This window comes from Etheostoma spectabile, chromosome 3, assembly GCF_008692095.1.
Source record: "Etheostoma spectabile isolate EspeVRDwgs_2016 chromosome 3, UIUC_Espe_1.0, whole genome shotgun sequence".
Taxonomy (NCBI): Eukaryota; Metazoa; Chordata; class Actinopteri; order Perciformes; family Percidae; genus Etheostoma; species Etheostoma spectabile.
This window is the reverse complement of record NC_045735.1, coordinates 23575091-23581345: the sequence shown is the minus strand read 5'-3', so window position 1 is coordinate 23581345 and position 6255 is coordinate 23575091. Positions and strand designations below refer to the sequence as shown.

Sequence of the window (6255 nt, the reverse complement as noted above, 5' to 3'; positions counted from 1 at the left end):
GAGTGTGTGTGTGTGTGTGTGTGTGTGTTAGAGTGTGTGTGTGAGTGTGTCTTCAGATGATTCAGGACGTGTGCTGGAAGTAGAGACCAATGGATTCTCCAGGCACAAATCCAAATCTTTGGTGTAAAGAGCAGAGCTGGCCAACATTTGTATCTAATTGCATTGCTTCAAGTATCTGTAGCTGCATTATCTTCCTTTTGAATCAGCACAGAAAACATACGTCTAATAAATAACTTGAAATATTATGGGCACTGAAAGTATGTGCTCTTTATTACGCTAAATTTGGATATTGTCATTTTCTAAGAACTTAAAATGGTTTAAATTAATATTTTATAATAACACTGAATCACATCAGAACCAGTATCAGGTTTATTCCCAAGTAGAGATTCACATACAAGGAATTTGCCTAGGTATTACTGTAATGGTCACAATAAGCATCGCAAGAGAAAAGAAAAAGAAACCAGCGATGGAAGTACTTGCAAGAATCTTGAATATAAATTAGAGATTTAAAATAAAAACTGTGTAAAATGTATCTTTTCAAAAATGTAAAAAGCTATTCAGTGTTTAAAAAAAGAGGATAGAAACACGGCTGTGTGTGTGTGTGTGTGTGTGTGCGTGTGTGTGTGTGCGTGTGCGTGTGTGTGTGCGTGCGCGTGTGTGTGTGTTGGAGGGAGGGACAGTCTCATCTATGTGTGTGTGTAGACATACCGCCACCATCTGTGTCTCATTATTGCCATCCACCTTTCAGATCAGAGAGTGACTCCCATCTGGCTGTCTGTCAGACACTTTATCCCTCTGCACTCACAGATAGATACATAATCTACAGCCAGACGTTCCCTAGATTAAAAAAGGTCAATGGACCCTTATCATGTTATGTAAATTCATGGTTCATTACAGTTCTCATAGATTGACTTGACAAAGTGTTGATCAATGCACACTTACTGAAGTTGTTTTGGAATCTGATTAGGATGATAGACAAATACACCAAAACCACAAGCTTTCTAGTTTACTCTTCATGGTGGATTCCCCATGTGTTATTATTAGCAGTTTCTGGTGCTTCAACACACAAATGATAACTGCAAAATGCAATTCTAAAGTTGTTAATTAAGTTAATCACATATGGAATGTCAGTATGTCAATACTAACAAGCACAAGCTTCATGACCTAGTGGGAAAAATATCTAAATCATTTTGGAGCTTTATGCTGCTGTTTACATCCGAAATTGAACAAAGTTATGAAGCAATGAGAAGATCAGTTGAGACAAGATCAGACGTGTGCCACGTAAGACCTGAAAAACATGCAGCAAGCAGAATTTATACTTGTAAAATGTGCTAATCTGTAGAATGACTGAGTCAGCCTGAGTCAGTCTTTACGGGAAAACACGCACACACGCAAACTCACATGCACACACACATAAATACAACTGTGCTATCAAAGCAACTGAACACACTGACTCTCAGCACTCTGCATCTTTATCTTTTCTTTCTTCTCTTACACACACATATTGTAAGTGAGCAGTTGTTGCTGCAAATCTCAAGGTCATGTCTTGGCAATGAGTTCCCCCCAAGGACAGTTAGTCATAACCCATATACATATTCATTGTCTTAGTACATACTTTTTTAATCCAGTTGCATTCTGTCCTAACTACTCTGGGATCAAACACCATTTGTATCATATTTGATACACAGGTTTCTGAGACCTCTACATTATCACCAAGATCAATAATGACCTGACACACCTATTGTATGCAAGCTGGTGCACCTTAACTGCCCTCTTGTGGATTCTCAGTGTAATGCAGGATGTAGAGGCCTACACACACATAACCACCCAAAACCTCCACCCCCACTACATTTTTATGTGCTTAGGTAAAACTAAAGTAAAAAGAAACAACTGAGACTTAGAGAGCAAAGTTTACAACATTATTTTCCTCTGCCCTTCTCACGCCATATATAGCTGTTCAATAAAAACACTGCTGTGTGTGTGTGTGTGTGTGTGTGTGTGTGTGTGTGTGTGTGTGTGTGTGTGTGTGTGTGTGTGTGTGCATAATCAGATCTCTTAATTTAAATAAACATATTAAATGCAAATGTCCCTCTTGTTCACAAGTCAACCAACACAAGATCATGTAAAAAATATGTTTAATGCATAATACATAATAGCAATTCAACATGGTCTTTCTTCATAATATTATTTATTTATTTAACACTTCTGGTTTTTACGTATACAAAGCATTGTGGATGTTGTTTTCCAAAAATGTGAAAAACACAGCTGAAAATTATAATCTGTGTTAATATTGGTAAACAGCTTCTGGGAAACGTCTTGTTCATCCCACAGTCTGAGGGGTCAGTAGTCCTGCTCCCCGGACAGAGGGGTTATTCATATCAAATAATTTTACCACAACAGTCTGGTTCTTGAAACTGTTGCTTCATCCATCATTATCTTTGTTTACAATTTATTAATCTCTTCCTTCTTTTCCGGCATGGCCCCCGTGCTGTATTAAATGTACTGCCAAAGAGGCAAGTGATCACTGCAGCCAAACAATTTCTTTAATTTGCCTTCCAGCACATGAAGTGCCTTTCATCAACATGTGTGCTTTTATGACCTTGAGCTACCACATTGCTTTACTTCCTTGGCATTTATTCAGTGTTTTCCAGTGAGGACTTGCTACATTGGGTCACTGCGACGATTAGATTTTGAACAACATGCGATCCTCTCCTCAAGGTCAACATACCTTTTGTTTTGAGAAACGTCTATTGATCTCGTTCCGTCTCTCAGGCTGGTCCTGGCAACCGTTTCATTTCTTTTAATTGTATACGTTTTAATTTTTTTTACCTCCCTACATCCATTTCATCTGCGTCACAGTAATTACAAATAATTTAAAATTTGAAGAATATTTGGTCCTTAAAACTTAACTCTCGCCAAAATGCAACCCAGGGTGATTTTTGTGAATGTACCAGAGTCAAACTTTTGTTTAGAAGCATAATTAGGACAGAAAGGCAACTTTTAAGATTTACCATATTTTCATTTTTTGGTCAAGTGGACTTTTGAATCGGAGTGCTTGGGGCACTACTATGATAGCATGAAATCATTATTTTGAAAACACTAAGCAGGCTCAACACAACATGAAACTTTGCTCGAAGTATTGCCAGGGGCTCTACACATGAACTTGTGCATTGAGAACATTGTTTGTGTACACAGCGTTTACTAAAAATTAGAGCTGGGCAGCGATTACAATTTTCAAAAGGGTTAGTCCTAATATTGTCATCTGTAGATTCAATAACAAGCAAAACGGTCACTGTACCTAATTCTCATGGCAAGTAAATGACTAGGTCTAGCACCATGGAAATAATAGCGCTGTCTCGTTCTATGAATTCGAAATTCAGAGTTTTGTTTTAGAATATTGCTTATTTCTTTCTTGACTAGTGACTGTTTTACAGCTATTTGATCAGTAAACGTAGTTTGCAACAATGAGTCTAATATGGTGAATTCAGCTTCAAGGTTTTGTAGTTGAAGTGACCTGTGGTATTGTTTCTAATAAAACCTTTTATCGCGTCCCACAATATCCTGGGGTCTTCAAGCCAACATTAATTTCTGCAAATATCTGGGATTCCCACCTGTTGAATCCGAGAGAAACGTGGTTTGAAATGTAGATTTAGATTAGATTTTTAGATTAGATTTTTTGTTTCTCCAGTGGTGCCTCTGCAATGGCATTAGTATCGATGCATTGTACTCTGCTCTTGTTTGCCATTCTGCTTTAAGTAACTCTGACAAGCACACAGTAGTAGAATACTGGAGTTGGAACCATATAAAACAACTATTTGGCAAGGTTGGGCCAGGAGCTACACTGTAAGCCGCCATCTCTGTCGAGCCAACAATGTGACATCAAGCTTCGGGGCACAACTTCAGAACCAAAACATTTGGTCAGAGAAGGGTGGTCTTGGTTGAACTGGAGCAGTTTCTCAGAGTCTTTGCAAGCTTCTTCAGGGCTTCGTCCAAACTCAATGGATCCGTTTTGAGCTTTAAGGCCACGTGCCATTTGCATGAGGATTAAAAGATAGGACAAAGAAATTTTCGGAGAAAAGGTGTGCCAGGGGGTCTCAACCACAGGGTCAGGTAAATGCAGACGAGATTATGCAGGGTACAAGTAAAAGAAAGGAAGAACACTAGTCTAATGTTGTCTATACTTAAAAGTCCTAAACGTTTCTGACATTAATTCTCCTGACCCAATCTTTCCCTTTTTGCTGGAGTCTTACCAAAGTCCAGTTCCGGATGAGTTTCAGAACTCACCAAAAGTCATGGAGTATTCATGTTACAGTATTTTCTGAAAACACTACCTAATCCTGCTTTAACAAAATACAGAATACATAGGTATTATTAAACATGTTTTGAATTGTAAATGTATTCTTCATTTTTGATTAAGATAATATAAGTCTACTGTAGGAGAATCATGCCACTGTTACTAATCATACAGTCAGTTTTTTAAATGGAGCTGCAGTCATTATTAGTTGAAACAGGAAATCCTGTGATCATTATTAAGTCAGAAGATGATTCAAGATGAAGCCACATTACCAATAATTAAGATTTAGTCGCAGTGTCATCAGGATGAAGTCTTGTCATCACACATTCACTCGAATACATCCAGTCCAACCCCTCCAAATTCATACTTTCAATCGTATCAATTAGAAGACCAGTTAAAGAAATCTAACCCTAATAAAGTGACAGTTACTGGCACTAATTATTTAACAGTTTGTCTTCAATTGTTCTGCCCTTTTGCTTAATTAAGTAAAGTACCAGGAAGGCCAGTACAATTGGCTTTATTTCAGACAATGTTGAATCCAGTGAAATAAGACATTGCCTTTTTAAATCACCTTTTTGAAATGATCTTTTGACAGGTGCACTTTATGTGACTGCGGTTGCTGTTTAATGCATGAAAGTAAGAAAGCTGATGATCTGAAGTACATGTCCTGTAGACGTAAAACATGTACATTTCTAATGCATAGCCTGCACATAAATTATGAAAATAACTTTTAGTGCATGTGAGAGCATCCATTTGGATTGTAAATGTAAACATGTTATAAATAGTACAAGTAGAACTACATGATTTTGCCATACATTCAATGTGACAAGCGTTCATAAATAAACCTGATGGGATGGACAAACATCACACATTCTTATTAATTTAATGAAGGTATGTTACAGAAGTCATAACAGTAGACAGGTCCACTTTTACAAAACAACCTTAGAAGACGAGGAACTATGATTCATGACGTGAATGAAAATTTACAAGGGAGGAATCGCTCAAAGAAAACTTAAATCTTAGACATAGAAAAAACATATAATGGAAATCTAGAATCAAATCTAAAGCCAAAACCTAACACATAAACATATGCATTGACTAGAAGTACAAAAGACTGACATGTATCTGTGAAGAGGCAAACATTTTACTCCATCAATGAGGACCAGGGTGTTTTTTGCCAGGGGGGGGATGCGTGACTGGTCTACATATTCCTGCTTCTGCTGAATTATTTTTATCTCCAGTGGGGGACTCAATGCATCCCCACCTCAAAGGGATCAATGCTTCTTAACCAATAGACCATTAAATACCTAAAATATAAGTATTTTAAACTAATTAAAGCGCTGTAACGTGAACAGTCTATAGTACCAGAGAACGCTAAAATCAGAGCGGCAGGTGCTGGTTGTATTTAGCCTCTACAGAGCTCCGGGACGCCACTAACAGCGGCAGTTTTTTAATAGGTGACTGTGAGTCAACTAGAGGCACCGCCAGATGACGGTCCTTTCAGAGGCCATTGCAGTTCAGTGTAGCAAGAAACATTGAGCGTCATGCAGCAATGATGAAGTGACAAAGTTTAGGCACCAAAACGACTAGATAAGTTTACGAAAAAGATCATCGTTCAGATTAAAACACTCCTATGAACTTTGCTCTCTGGCCTGAAAGTGCTGTTATTTATGTTGATACCACATTGTTCTATTTCATTTTGGGATTAGTTTCCATTGAATATTGAAGTTTATAAATATATGTTTTGGCATTGCCGCCCCCACCCCCCAGAGGTTTTTCTACAAAACACACCCTGATGAGCACAGTGATGGGGAAAAAGAGAAATCTGCTGGTAGCCATGCATGTAAGTGAGGTACACATAATGCTGCAATGGCAGCATGTTATAGCCATACAGTATGTTTACAGTATACAGTGTTGCAGATGTTTTTTATTTGCATGGCAATCAATTTCTTATTATGTCT

At 37.9% G+C, this 6255-nt stretch overlaps 2 long non-coding RNA genes across 3 annotated transcripts in view; one reads left to right on the top strand and one right to left on the bottom strand.

Moving 5' to 3' along the window:
- The window catches only part of LOC116675392 (uncharacterized), a 14178-nt gene that overhangs the window by 6452 nt on the left and 1471 nt on the right, over positions 1 to 6255 (top strand). The gene's annotated exons all lie outside the window — the stretch shown is intronic.
- The window catches only part of LOC116675366 (uncharacterized), a 30378-nt gene continuing 29284 nt past the window's right edge, over positions 5162 to 6255 (bottom strand). For both annotated transcript variants that reach the window (XR_004328394.1, XR_004328393.1), the window contains one exon: positions 5162 to 6255. This exon is cut by the window's right edge and continues 805 nt beyond it. This is a non-coding gene — a long non-coding RNA (uncharacterized LOC116675366).